General features: G+C 40.4%; 1 protein-coding gene and 1 pseudogene across 1 annotated transcript in view; both read right to left on the bottom strand.

Moving 5' to 3' along the window:
- The window catches only part of LOC134227874 (neuropeptide SIFamide receptor), a 580,289-nt gene that overhangs the window by 217,941 nt on the left and 346,354 nt on the right, over nt 1-15,994 (bottom strand). The gene's annotated exons all lie outside the window — the stretch shown is intronic.
- LOC134219094 (uncharacterized) lies at nt 3,859-4,830 on the bottom strand (annotated as a pseudogene).

The following is a 15,994-nucleotide window of genomic DNA, read 5'->3' as shown; positions in this document are numbered from 1 at the left end:
ATTTTGATGCAAGATTGATTTTTAAGAGCCTGGTAAGCTCTACCAATGTTTGCATGAACAAGATCAGCTGTTGCCTTGTGTGTAGTGTAAGAAAGTGTAAACTGATAAGAACTGAGAATATTGTTGAAATATTTCTGATTTTGATGCAAGATTGATTTTTAAGAGCCTGGTAAGCTCTACCCATGATTGCATGAACAAGATCAGCTGTTACCTTGTGTATAGTGTTAGAAAGTGTTAATTGACATGAACTGAAAATGTTGGAATTTTGCTGATTTTTATGCAAGATTGATTTTCTAGAGCCTAGTAAGCTCTACCATTTTTTGCATGAACTAGATCAGCTGTTGCCTTGTGTATAGTGTTAGAAAGTATAAAATGATATGAACTGAAAGTATTGTTCGCTTTTCCCGATTGTGATCCATTATTGTATTAAGAGACGTTTGATATAAGTGAAGGATATGAAGAAATCCAATCTCTGAGTGGGTTGGTACGTCTCTGAATGGACGTTTGATCCGGGTGGATCACATGGAAGAAAGCCAAATCTCCGAGTGGATTGGTGCGTCTCTGAGAGGACGTTTGATCGGGGTGGATCTTATAGAAGCAAATTTAACCTCCGTGTGCTAAAATCTGTCTACGACTGCATGAACAAGATTAGCGGTCACCTCGTGTATAGTGTTAGAAAGTGTAAGCAAAAATGAACTGAGAATATTGATGAGATTTTCGGATTTTGATGCAAGATTGATTTTTTAGGACCTGGTAAGCTCTACAAATGATTGCATGAACAAGATCAGCTGTTGCCTTGTGTATAGTGTTAGAAAGTGTAAACTGATATGGACAGAGAATATTGTTGGATATTTAAATACAATACCATATATTATCATATCATAAAATGCATAATGAATAAACGAAATCTGTAAAAAATTCATGTTCGATATCATTCTATCCTGGAGATTTACTTTATTTTTATACAAATAACAATTTGCTGAAACATAGATTGTTATGTCGTGTGCTTGTATTCAAAGTTTGTGTCCAGTTAGAGGATGATAGCGAACACGTTTTTTTTTTGCTGATTTCTTAATTCTTTAGTTGTTTTTAGGTTTTCGTTTCATTTTTGGTTTCCTTCGTACCATTCAGTTTGTACGAAACAGTCTTCCAATAATTTGCTTCTGGTGAGTATTAAAAAAATGGAACTATTTATTAAATGATTTATCTTTGCAGGTACACCACTTGGAAAAGTAGAAACAATTGGACTATAAAAGTATATTCCTAATTTAATATCATTCGTGAACATCTATAAAGAACACTATATATCAATTTATACTTTTCTATGTACTAAGTTAATTCGATTTTTCATATCTGTGAAGGAATTATCAGAACAAGTAAAAAATCTATCAAATGCAATCATTTTGCGAATTCGAGTAAAGAGTAGGAGCAGAGGAGGATGTAGGATTGAGAAGATATAGATTAAAATTAAATAAAATTCTAATATTTGGATTCTTTAGCTCTACTCACAATTTGATTAATCATTTATAACAGTGTATTATAAATACCCGCCTGTAAGGGAAACGTCAAATTGAGAATTATGAACGTAAGAGGAAGGAATGAGAGGAAGACGAAGAATAGAGAGTCGGTATGCATCGGGCTACAGAAGAGTCAGTTTTGAGATTGATGTCAGTGAGAACAGTGGTGTTTTGTGGAAACGTGAAAAGAAAAGAAAAATATAGAAGAAAAATACGAAAGAAAAAAAAGTGTTTTAGTTTTATATACCTCTGAGGGAAGCTCCGACAGGCACCCGACTGATTTTTACACTTACCCCCTTTTTCCACTTCCCCCAGTGTACCTTATCAATAATTTAGTGGTTATACATCGTTTTGTAGGGAAATAATTATCATCACTGCTTAACCTTCGTACAGTGCTAAAAAAACTCACACTCACGGTGTTCGGGTCATATTGACCCAGATTTGACTTAGCTACATCTCAAGTATTTCAAATTACACCCAAAATAATCGTCAGCTCATAAATTTTCCGAAACTGACTGTTGATCGGCCACACCTACATCCTGTAATCGTCGGAGGTCTCCAGTAGTCTTGCGAGCAAAGGCGTAGGATTGCCAATCCGAAGATGGCGAGTTCGATTATCGGTCCGGTCTAGGATGTTTTCGGGTGGGAAACATTCTCTGGACCAGGGATTGTTCCAAAACTCCGAGTAGTGCGAAAAACTTGAGAGCTGCTCTCAACTGTCAGTGCTTGTCTCTCGTTTTTGGAGAGCGATTGAGTCAAAGGTGTACGAGCTCTCGTAGGTGTGTTCGAGTCGTCAATTGCACTTTACCCACCCTTTCAATGCACAAAGAGTAGTGCACTGTGCTTCGGCTTGGTTGTTTGGGCTATCGGTTCTTCGAGTGAATACAATATTATCGGTAAATGTAATGATTTCTGGGAGAAAGCATGTCATAATCTTGAACGTTTAGAAATAATATGGATATATAGACGTTCAAAATCAGCTTAAGCGGATCTGTTCAGTTAATGGTAGTGGCCTGACGTTCATTAATTCAATGATATATAGCTTATTTTCTAGACGAATATCAGATCTCTCTTTCTTATTTTGACAAGAATCCGGTTTAAAGCTAAACTTGATTTTATAAAAAAAACTTAGCTCAAGCAAGCATTTTATGGTTTTGTATACAGTAATACCCCGATTTTATCACCCCTGGTGAACTTTGGGTCGATAAAATAGGGAATGTGACAAAATCAGATTTTTTTCATTTGCAGATTTTGTTTTCACAAAAATGAATCAGTTTATGCCTTAGAAAGGCAAAATGTGTGAACATTATCCGTTCTCTCTTGTCGAAAGAGATTACAAATTTCTTGGAAGGCGCTCAGAAATGATTTATAATAAACCACATGCGGTGAAAACTATTTTATGAAAATTATTGTTGTTTACGGTATTATGACAGAGAACAGACGTTGAAGCTGCACTCGCTATGTTGTGATAACTTTTTACTGTTCATTTTGAAATAACTTTGGAATGTCGACGTTATCCCGTGCATAACCAGCGCTAGCGTCATCAAGAAATGCCACTGTGCGCTAAGGACTGTATCGAAAATAAGTTATCCACTTCCAAAGTGTTTCTACTCAGAAGCTCATGAAGGTATTGGTTTGTTTTACCCTGCAATCGATGTATTCATATGTTAAGTTTCAAATCAGAATTTGTTTGTTTGTTGAAAATTTGTTGCTTCCGATGTATCGCAAATTGAAAGTGATATTGAAATTCGAGTTTTGGACACATGGCTCCGTAAGAAGGGCTCGAGATGGATAATTTGACCAAGCGTTTCGCTATCCACCCCCAAAGGTAAAAATTCATGGTCAACAAGCGTGGGGAATACTACACGTTCGCTAACCTGTCGGAAAAGGAGGAAAATTAAAATCAAGGCACCGAAATTTGGACCAGAAAGTAATCATGTTATAAAACGAGGCAATTTTATGCCGATTTGTGACTAGTAAGAAAAATGCTTGAATAAAAGTGGGAATAATGCAATATTTATTTAGTATCATATCTTTTATAAAACTTATCAAACAGAATTAACATATTTTGCTAGAAATTTTTAAAATTCATCCGATTTTATTGATGTGGATAACTTATTTTCGATACAGTCCTTAGTGTCGTTATGCATGCAAGAGCAGCCCCATCGTGTTGTCAAAATGAGATTGTGAGTTGCAATGTCGACGTCGTTGGCGTTGTGGTTCGGTGTGTTTGTTTACACATGTTTTGCAAGAAATTTTGTTCGAGCCTCCATGTCTGTTCTCTGTGGTATTATGTACAAAAATAAAAAGAACGATTAACATTTCCAGCACTTCGTAGAAGTCATACAGTAATTTGCCTGAACACATCAGCATTCAATCTTACTAACAAGATGTTCTCCAATGTGGTTTCGCTCAGACGAGTTCGCAATTTTGTGAGAATAAATGCCAAGGTGCTGAAGGCTCGTTCTGTTGAAACTTGCGTAGCTGGTGTTGGAAGCGCTACAACCGCTAAGCTATATAAATCTGGGTTTGATTGCTTCTGACCATACCAGTAGTCCAATATTGACTGATCCTTTTTGAGTTTCAGACGATCGAACAGGCCTGTAGATACGTTAGAGTCCTTTGATACCTCATAAAAGCGAAAATATTCCTCAAGAACGTCATCCGAGTCACCGCTGGTACCCTCCTTTGGATCATCTGTCGCGACAATTGATGAATTACCTCGCGATACACGCTGAATGTTTCTCCAGACATTCTTAAGATGTTCCTAAATAGAAACAAAAATAGAATCGTGATTGCATAAACATTATCAGAATGTACTCACCAAAGCTGCTTGGCGTTGATCATCAGTTATGAGTGATCTACTGCGATAATTGATTCGTTGATCGGAATAAATTGCTGCTAAAAAGGCTTTGTTGTCTGTTAGGGCTGTTTCACGAACTTCCATATTTTTCAACAGCTGTTTTGACAAAACATTTTCCTTTTTACCCAGCTGAAGCTTACATCGTACCCATGCCAAATAAAAATCGCCAAATGTCAACTGTGATGACTGCAAAGTATTCGTCAGCTGAGCTACGGGTCCAAAGCCGTCAATGAAGCTGCCGATGAAATTCCACTGTTCGTTTGTAAGCGCAACTTCTTTATCGTTTTTCGTAATTTAACAGATGAACTCCTTGCTGGCTTTGATTGACGCTGCGCTGTCGTATCATGAATTCCGTCGCGTATCACAGCTTAATTTAGGTGCCTCCATTTTGTTAAGCTTAAACATATGCTTGTAAGGGGTCTTTCGCAATTTTTTGACGAACGCTTGCATGTTGCTCAGATGTATTCTTAACTTAGCCCCTTTATGGTATCCGATACTGCAAGTTGCGCAGTATGAGCTGCACATCGAACACCGGAAAATATTGGAGTTATTTTCTCAAGAAGCATCATTTCTCGATTAGCATCCGAATTGTAACAGCCTTCTTCGTCTTTGGGGGGAATCGGATTAACTGCATCCACATCTCCATTACTGTCATCATCAGAATCATCAGTCGTCTCGTTGATTCTATAGTTGAGCTTGTTATTTAATATAAGGTACCCCGGGGCAAGTGGGACCTAAAAAAACGCTAGTTCAGCAAAATTGTTAACGCATACTTAGAAAACAGGGTATTTTAGGACATTAACCACGGATACATCATTATATGCTTCCGTTGTTGAAGTGTAGACGTGTTGTAAGCCATTTATTCAGTTACAAAAAATATTGGTAGTGATATAAATAAATTTACCTGTGGGACCCACTTACCCCTTCAAACGGGGCAAGTGGGACCTATTCTGCTTTAAACTGTCGAACGAAACTAATTTGAAGAATGTAGATATAATGTTCATGTAATTTCTGAATCGTAGTATTTCAGATCATGGATGGAGGTTTATTGCTTGTCAGACTTTTGTTTTTGCAAAAAGAAAGGGATTTCAAGGTTAGCAGATATAAAAACAAGACAACATCCGGTTTACTGTTTAATTGGTTGTTGTCTGGCTTTCCATTCGCTTACTTTCTTACCAAATGTGTTTGATAGAAAGGATAAGCAAATCTTTGTTCACTTTTCGAATGAATGTTTCTCTGTTTAGAACACAAATTATTACATAAATTAGAACTTTAAAGGGAACGTCTTTATTCAGGCTATGCGCAGTGTTGTAAATTTTTAAAAGATCGAAATGGCCAATTTATGTCTTAAGAACTTTATTTATCTGAAGATCTGTCAATCTGACGCAAAGTTTAAAAATAACAAAACACTAGACAAAACCTGTTAATCTATTGTTAAATGAATATATTGTTTGCACTGTAAACGGAAAATTTCGCATAGTTATAACCATTGCTCTTTTCCATGGGGGAGATAATTTTCAGAAAGTAAATTACATATTTGGTAAATCAACTGTATACTACTTCTAAACAACGAAACCAACGATATCAACTGCATTTGATTCAGATCCATATAATATATGAGTGTCGAAGTTATTTTTCACTAGTCAACAATCTAAAAACAGGTAAACTGGCTCTATCGAAAATGTTGTTCAAATATGTCCCACTTGCCCCATGTATGTTAAAACTCAAGGGCAAGTGAAAATTGCAGATTTTGATGTTAATCAAAACTTTTAAATCATTTTCGGTGTCACACTATTTCATTGCTCAAAGTATTCGCTTTCCACATCAAGGATCAATTTGAAAACGACTATTTAGTTGGGAATCCATTGAATGAAAATATAAGTAATAGCTTTTGCCAGTAGTTTAAAGTCATGATTAAACAATACCATTAGTATGGTGCCGCAAATGGTTTTGATTCCAAATATTTTTGTGTCAGTCGAATTCGTTGATAGTTCTGCTTCATCTTTCTAGAACATTGTTACCATTAAAAACGTTCACCGATTAATCGGCAGCCATAGTACCCACTTACCCCGTATTTTCACTTGCCCCGGGGTACCTTAAGTTAATTATTATTTAATCATATTACTTACTCTTTTTTTTTTTTTTTTTTCCAATTTCGTTTATTTGGTAGGCTCAGGCGTGTATAACACTTTACGGAGCCATTGTTCTTTGTGATATATACAATCAATATCATTTTATTATACGGTTAGTAAGAGGGGGTAGAAGCCAGCGTACTCGTGGTGACTCGAGGTTAGTTTACAATGTTTAAGGATGGACGGGGCTTAGGATTTGGGATCAGGAAATTTGAGGTTCTCATCCGGGCATTTGGCGTCAGGGACGATGTGGAGTGTCGTCGTGCTCGAGGAAGACTGGAGCATCTTCCGGATGGCAAGAGCTGTGGAGCTCTACGGAACAAAAAGGAAGGGACAGAACAAAAAAAAACTTTAAAGAAAGAAAAAAAAAAACAAAATGTTAGATTTTTATGTTTCGGAGGCGTATAGTGGCTGGAAATCGTGCATACTTTGGACTCCGCAAGACGCTTCGATCGAATAGAGTTCGCCGCCGTACCAAACTGACCATCTACAAAACGCTCATTAGACCGGTAGTCCTCTACGGACACGAGACCTGGACGATGCTCGTGGAGGACCAACGCGCACTCGGAGTTTTCGAAAGGAAAGTGCTGCGTACCATCTATGGTGGGGTGCAGATGGCGGACGGTACATGGAGGAGGCGAATGAACCACGAGTTGCATCAGCTGTTGGGAGAACCATCCATCGTTCACACCGCGAAAATCGGACGACTGCGGTGGGCCGGGCACGTAGCCAGAATGTCGGACAATAACCCGGTGAAAATGGTTCTCGACAACGATCCGACAGGCACAAGAAGGCGAGGTGCGCAGCGGGCAAGGTGGATCGATCAGGTGGAAGATGACTTGCGGACCCTCCGTAGACTGCGTGGCTGGCGACGTGTTGCCATGGACCGAGCCGAATGGAGAAGACTCTTACATACCGCACAGGCCACTTCGGCCTTAGTCTGAATAAATAAATAAATAAATAGATTTTTATGTCAGAAGCACAAAGAAAACTATAAATGGCCTGCATATAGACAACATCACGATCTCCCAAAACACCGCGAACTTCCCTGAAGGGTTGTTTACCTCGGGCCACAAGGGTATCCAATAATTGCTCTCTGGAGGCGTCATTTTCCGAGCAGGACCAAACTACGTGATCGATGTCATCATAATCGGCTCCGCACCTACATAAGTTGCTATCGACAAGGTTTATTCTGTACAGATGTGCGTTTAGTGAATAGTGATTGGACATAAGCCTCGACATCGTGCGAATGAAGCCTCGACTTAAGTCCTCACCTCTGAACCACGCTCGCCCAGAAACTTTTGGAACTATGGAAAATAGCCACCGTCCAAGTTCGTTGTGTGTCCAATTTCTTTGCCAACTTTGAAGAGTACTCTGACGGACTAATGGGAAAAACTCGTTGCTCGAGTATTGTCTATCATAAACTTCACCTTCCTGTGCGCCCACCTTTGCCAGCGAGTCTGCCTTCTCATTGCCGTAGATTGAGCAGTGAGATGGGACCCAAACAAAGGTAATCTTGAATGATCTTTCGACCAAAACACGCATCTGCTCTCTTATGTTTGTAAGAAAGTAAGATGCGTGTAACAGGTTTCATCGGCCGGAGTGCCTCGATGGAACTAAGACTATCCGAGAAGATGAAATAATGGTCTACGGGCTGATTGGAAATTATCCCCAAAGCGAAGTTAATTGCTGCCAGCTCAGCAACATAAACCGAGCACGGTTCCTGAAGTTTCCGGAAGGTGGTTGAAGTTACATTGAAAACACCGAAGCCAGTGGATCCGTTAATGCGAGAACCATCAGTGAAATATCTGTTGTTGCAATTGACATGTTCATATTTTTCTGAAAAAAGGGAGGGAATAGAAATATTTCGAAGATGATCTGGTATTCCTTGAATAGCATGTTTCATGGACAGATCGTATTCAATTGAGGAACTGTCGTTGGTGAAGTGAACTCGAGGTGGAATATAACACGGAAGACAAAGATCTGAAGAAATGTAGTTGAGATAGACTCTAAGGAATCTTGAACGACAAGTTAGTTCAAGCATATTATCGAAGTTATCTAGAACAAGTGTGTTACTTGTTCCACATTTGACGAGTATTCTAAGTGAGAGCTCCCAGTAACGGTGCTTTAAAGGAGTGACTCCAGCAAGCACCTCCAGGCTCATGTTATGCGTTGAATGCATGCAGCCAAGGGCAATACGCAAACAACGATACTGAATTCGTTCCAATTTGATCAGGTGGCAATCAGCTGCTGAGAGGAAGCAGAAAGAGCCATACTCTAAAACAGAGAGAATAGTCGTTCTATAGAGTTTGATGAGGTCTTCCGGGTGAGCACCCCACCATGTTCCGGAGATAGAACGTAGAAAATGGATCCTTTTCCGGCATTTTGTATCAAATACTCAATGTGGAGTTTCCAGGTACATTTGGAATCAAACACGACCCCAAGGTATTTAGAAGATAAAGATTGGTTGATGTCATCATTCAACAGCTTGAGTTTCAGTTGAGCAGGATACCGCTTCTTAGTAAACACAACCAACTGAGTTTTTTGCGGTGAAAACTCGATCCCCAAATGTCTGGCCCAAACAGTCAGATTATCTAGGGTACTTTGCAATGGTCCTTGCAAGACAGCTGCACTTGGACCTCTTAGAGAGACCACGGCATCATCTGCAAGTTGTCTGAGCGTGCATTGTCCTTCCAAACAATTGTCAATATCTTTAACATAGAAATTATAAAGCAAGGGACTTAAACATGATCCTTGGGGAAGGCCCATGTAGCTATTTCTGGAAGTTGTCAGAGTGCCGAGTGTGAAATTCATTTGTTTTTCTGACAACAAATTGTACAAGAAATTGTTCAAAATAACGGGTAATCCACTACTGTGCAGATTGTCTGACAGTACTTCTATGGAAACTGAATCAAAAGCGCCCTTAATATCCAAGAATACTGAAGCCAATTGCTCCTTGTGCGCAAAGGCCAGTTGTATATCTGAAGAAAGCAACGCTAGACAATCGTTTGTTCCTTTCCCTTTTCGAAATCCAAACTGAGTATTTGAAAGCAATGCATTTTCTTCGACCCAATGGTCGACTCTTGAAAGGATCATTTTCTCCAATAATTTTCTCATGCATGATAGCATGGCAATCGGTCGGTATGAATTGTGATTAGACGCTGGTTTCCCAGGCTTTTGAATAGCTATTACTTTGACCTGTCGCCATTCAGGTGGCACAATGTTGTACTCCATGAAACAGTTGTACAGGTCAAGTAATCGTCTTTTAGCGATATCTGGGAGGTTTTTAAGAAGATTGAATTTGATGTTATCGCATCCCGGAGCAGAGTTATTCGATGAAAGAAGAGACATAGAAAGTTCCAGCATTGTGAATGGTCCACCCAAAGAACCGGGATCAGTGACTGATTCTCGAAATAGCGGTTCTGCTGGTACGGAATCTGGGCAGACCTTTTTGCGAAGTTGAATATCCATCGATTGGAGTATTCTTCACTCTCATTGTTGGAAATGCGGTTCCGCATGTTGCGAGCCGTTTTCCAAAGTGTTGTCATTGAGGTTTCTCGTGATAGTCCCTCGACAAAACGTCGCCAGTAGCTACGTTTTTGCCTTGAGAAGATTTTTGAGTTTTCTTTCGAGCCTCAAATACTCTTCAAAGCTCTGACCTTCCGTGTTTACGGAAGGCCTTGAAGGCATCAGATTTCTCAGAATACAACTTAGTACATTCATCATCCCATCCAGGAGTGGCTGGTCTTCTGATGACAGATGTACTTGGAACGCGTCGTTTCTGAGCTTCTAGTGCGCTTTTTGAATCAACTCAATAAGGAATCGATATTCTTCCAAAGGTGGAAGAGTATCAGTTGATTCAATACCAGTTTTACCGCCGATGCAAATTTTGGCCAGTCAATGTTTTCGTGAGGTCGAAAGGAACATTAACTGGCTCAGATTGTTGATAGCCACTCTTAATTGTGGTGGCTATCGGCATATGGTCACTACCATGGGGATCTTGAATTACCTTCCACGTGCAATCTAATGATAGTGAATTTGAACATAAAGACAGATCAATACGGCTTTGTTGACCATTTGGTCCTATTCGAGTTACTTCACCAGTGTTCAAAATATTCAAATTGAAATCGTCACACAAATCATAGAAAATGGGCGCTCTATAATCATCATACGTTTCGCCCCATCCAATACCATGTGCGTTCATATCACCCAATATCAATACTGGAGATGATAGGAGGAGACTGCGCTCCAAAAATGTCGACGATTAATAGAGGCATTTGGAGGAATGTACACTGAAGCTATGCAAAGATCTTTATTCTTCACATTTACTTGGCATGCGACGATTTCTAAGCCGGGAACAGACGGAATGGGAATTCTGTAGAAGGAGCAGCATTTCTTGATCCCCAAAAGAACGCCACCATAATGATCATTCCGATCTTCGCGAATAATGTTAACATCGTGGAAGTTGATTTCATCTTCAGAAGAAAGCCATGTTTCACAGAGTGCAAATATATCGCAATCGGAATTGCGAATCAAAAACTTGAACACGTCTAATTTGTTTTTCAGACTATGACAGTTCCACTGCAGCACAGTGATTGTATCTTCGGTGTTGGCCGTATTATCCATCGAAAGATACAATTTCTGCAAGAAGGGGCATGAAACAGTCAATTGCTTCAGATAACTTTCAACTGTTGGAATAAAGAGGTCAATGATTGGCCTCAATGAATTCGGAATATTGAACAAGTTCAAAAACGGTCCACAAGGTCCTTAAAGGAGATCAATCCTCGCTTGGACGGAATACTTTTACTAGAAGTGCGAATTACTTTTTTCTTTCGTTGATTCTCTAGCCGGATGTTTCTTCGAAACATCGGATTTTAACAATGGCGGGAATGCCTTACTGCAACTAGGATCAAAAGAAGCAGTAGGGACAGGTTGCTTCGATTTTAAATAAACCCCATTACCTTCAGATTTTGCCAAGCTTTTATGGATGATTTTGTTCTCTTGCGGCGCGATCCCGGGAAGACGGTTGCTTCCTCTTTTCGGGCACGTGTACCTCCGCAGGATCATCCATATCGGCTGCGTCAGAGTCCAATTCATCGATGGATATGGAATCATAATAATCACTTACACGAACGGTGGCTGAAATAGCAGTCGATGCAGTGGCTGTGGCGGATGTGTCTTGCGACTTAACCATTTCCGCATACGACTGCTTGGAGCGCTGTACCAACGAGCGCTTCACTTTTTGGGTGCGCTTTTTGTACACCGGGCATTCCTGCAAACCATGGGGAGGATTCAAACCACAATAAGCACATTTTGTTGCCTGTTGCTGGCAGGACTCCTCCCGATGCCTTTCAGAACATTTGCCACAACGTGGTTTGTTGTCACAAAACTCGGCAGTGTGACCAAGTTGTTTGCAATTGGTACAATTAAATACCCTTGGCACAAAAAGACGCACCGGAAATAGCATGTTTTCAATATCAACATATTTTGGGAGCATCGAACCGGCGAACGTCACCCGAAGCGAACCTGACTTGGAATATACCTTCTTTCCATCTACCGTGGCTGCTGAATGCAATTCCTTGCAGTCCAGAATATCCACGGTAGAGTCCATTGCATTCTTTAGGCGGCCTTTTCCCGCAAGCACATCCTTGCAAGTCAGGCTCGCTGCGTTTATCACACCTTCAATTTCGACCTCCCGCGAGGGACATAAACCATATATTCAACATTGTACGCCCTGTCGCCAGCAATTTCATGTGCCACCTGGTATGTAGGTGCGGTGATGCGTAGTTTGTTCCTGTTGATCTGGCTAAAATCAAGCTTCGGAAAACGACGCGTCAAATCTCGTTTAATGCCGAGAAAATCTAGGCTTTTACTTTCTGCCGAAAGTAAACAACCCAAGGCCCAGGCGAAGCCGCATGGTACAATCGAGTGCGCCCTCCATCTTTAGCAGGCACATTGCCTTCTCCAGTCTCCGCCTCCATTCTCACCCCGCAAGGTGGAAGGATAATTTTGCTTATACTAACTTAAAACTAATAGCAAATTAGAAAAAAAACTAATTTGATTAATTCTAAGCAGTCCCACTCTGTATAAAACAGAAGGGAGAACAATAAAAAGTTTTGCCACTTATCTGCCCCTGCTGCTGTAGGTAGCAGCAGTAACAATAGCCTGCTTCACTGGCGTCGCCAGAAGCAGCTACTTTACTCGCCGACAGTGATCGCCTTGGATCCGTAGGTAGGAGCACCACACAATAGCCTTTTCACTACCGAACACAATCCGCGATGAGACACAGCACACACGTCTGGCTCGTTCGAACTATCGGCACGGAATCTATTACTTACTCTTCCCAGTCATCCGCGTTGTCGTCATCCATCCAATTTAAAATGTTCAACTCCTGTTGCTTAATAAGTCGCTTATTGGTTGCAAGCATGTTTGAGCCATTACCTGTTGTACAACTGTATATTTGTGAAACATCGATCTGGTAAGATGCCAATGTTTTGAGCACAACTTTTTCGAGATGCTCCGCGGTGTGCCGTTGCTTCAATTCAATCGTAGCCAATGTTCGGATTTTGACTAAATTTCTGTCAATGAATTGAATACTCACGCAAAGTACATCTCGGCCCAATCGTGAAGCAGAATCTAACTTCAGACAGACCAGTCTTCCGTTAGCTTCTTCCGAAATTTTCTTTTTAATTTTATGAGACGCAGGACCGATCGAGAGTCTATTCGCTGGGTTCCTTCTCCAATTTTCTCGTTCATTCTTTTCTCAATAGGATCAAGAATCCTCCGAAGCGGTGCACAACTGAGGATTCTTGGAGGTACATCAACGACGGTCACTATTTCAACCAAAGCCTTGGCATAGACCCCGATTTTTTTCCGGTTGATTTCGGCAACATCTACTTCGCCACCTTCAGATTCCATCTGTTCTAGCAATCCATTTTCTCTGGCAATTTCCTTATGCAGCGTAGCATAATGTCTAATAAAACTGTAATTTCGCAAGCACTTCACAACACCACGCGATTTTCTTTTCGGCATGGACGTTAAATAAATCAATTTCGAATTTACGCTTCCTGCTATCAGCCATGGTAACTTTGTGACAGCCACTCGATTGTACGAATATGTTTGTTGATATGGAAAGTTCAAGCACGCAAATAATTATTCAAACATAATTGAGGTTGTTCAAAATACATGCACAGTAGCACATGATCACTTTTACAATGGTTTTATTTAGCGCAATATCTTCTAGGATTATATCGCAAAGGATGTAATGTCAGTTTGATTCGCACAATTATAGAAGTTTCATGGACATTGTTTATTAATTTAATAATCTGTATTAATTCTCGGCATTATCAAATCAACCTTAGCGTGTGATCGTAGCAATTTAACATTTGTATGCTCTCGCACAGAGTCGATCATAGAGAGAGTATTGACCTTTACTCTGAGAGACATGAACGAAGTTAAAAAGGGTCGAGAGTCTTTCCGCACTACACGCTTAAAATTAATAACACAGAGATGTGTTTGCATCACCCAAAACGGACCTAATGCGGAACATCCCCTAGATGAACGACAGTTACACAGGCACAAAAATGCCTCGTACGGTCGTGATAACTGTCCTTTTCAACATGTTAACGTTTGTACAGATTCCTTGTTTCATGAGGAACCAAATACTGTTGAAAATATTGAAATCCAAGCTTCAATAAAACCACACGAGCTATTTTTGTGGCTGTGTAACTATCGCTCATCTAGGGGATGTTCCGCATTAGGTCCGTTTTGTGTGATGCAAACACATCTCTGTGTTTGATTTTAAGCGTGTAACCCAAATATACGAGCTGAGCACAACGAACTGCACCAGCACGACCCTTTCAAATTAAAGGGTTGTCTCCACAGTGGGAGTCCACAGTGGGAGTCGCACTTAAAGAGTTTTGTGCCGCACCATATCCCTGCTCTGGGCATAGTTTATCCATTGTACTTGTCACACAAGATACATACTCATGCAATGGCGAGCATAGAAAAGCTTCCTATTAATAACTGAGTAAATGCTAATAGAATACTAAGTTGAAAAGCAGGCCTTGTTCCAGTTGGAATGTAGAGTTATTGAAGAACAAGAATCGTCGGAGCAAGGATGGTCAATTGGCCACTTTTATATGGACGAAATTGCACACGAGTATCATGCATGGACGATTTTATTGCTGTTTTTTTCCTCAAAAATGTACCCAATACTACCTAAGAGATGACGAATAATGAATGCAAACAATATTTCTACAGATGTTATAGGCTCTTCAAACCATTCTGGATTTCAGAACCTTGGTCTACCAGGTCAATTACGCTTGGTACGAAACCAATAGCAACCCATGGGGTCCATACAAGCCCTTAGAGACCATGCGATTTGGATATGTCCCAACCGTATGTTCTAAGTTCTCCAAATCATTCTTGAGTACTACCATGTCAACTGGGCTCAGTTCAAAGTCAATTGCAAACCATACAGGCCCTTAGAGGGCATGTGCATGATATACGATCTAGATACGTCCAAACCGGATGTTCTAAGTTCTCCAAACCATTCTGGAGTTCAGGCCAACTGGTCTACCAAGGCAACTCGGCTTGATATATAGCAATCCATAGCCAATAGCAATCCATGATGTTATGATAGATGATTTTTTTCTTGAATTAGGCGCAACGTTAAGACATAACCATCCCTTATAAAATGTTATGTAAATTGTGTTCGTCACCAAATTTAATTGAAGTGGCATTATTGAATAAATCAGATAAAAATTTAAGAAGAAATAAGTTTATCAAAAAACCTTATAAATCCCCTAGCGGTTATGTAGAAGAAAATGTATTTTGGTCATAACTGTTGAGCCCATAGTCCGATCCGGCCTTTTTTAACATGGAACAGCGGAACAATATGCTCTGACAAATGAAACTTCTTCTTCTTCTTCTTCTTCTTATTGGCATTACATCCTCACACTGGGACAGAGCCGCCTTGCAGCTTAGTGTTCATTAAGCACTTCCACAGTTATTAACTGCGAGGTTTCTAAGCCAGCTTACCATTGTTGCATTCGTATATCATGAGGCTAGCACGATGATACTTTTATGCCCAGGGAAGTCGAGACAATTTCCAATCCGAAAATTGCCTAGACCGGCACCAGGAATCGAACCCAGCCACCCTCAGCATGGTCTTGCTTTGTAGCCGCGCGTCTTACCGCACGGCTAAGGAGGGCCCCTGTGAAATGAAACTTGTTTCGGGTAAATCGGTGTAGGGTAAGTGCCGGAAAAAAAGTTAAGATCATTCTTGCTCACACAAAATGTTACCAGATATAGTAGCAAACAACGAACCTATCCCTTCTCCCTGGGGCCGGAGCAAAATTGGAAGCAAAAAGGCAACACCAGCCGAACGCCGAATAAGGGGTGCGGAGAGAAAAGAAAATCGAGGGAGCCGAGATCGTCACACGTCGACTGATCGGGAGTCGTAACTTGACTGTCATTGA

Source organism: Armigeres subalbatus, chromosome 3, assembly GCF_024139115.2.
Source record: "Armigeres subalbatus isolate Guangzhou_Male chromosome 3, GZ_Asu_2, whole genome shotgun sequence".
NCBI lineage: Eukaryota > Metazoa > Arthropoda > Insecta > Diptera > Culicidae > Armigeres > Armigeres subalbatus.
This window is presented reverse-complemented; position numbering and strand designations above follow the sequence as displayed.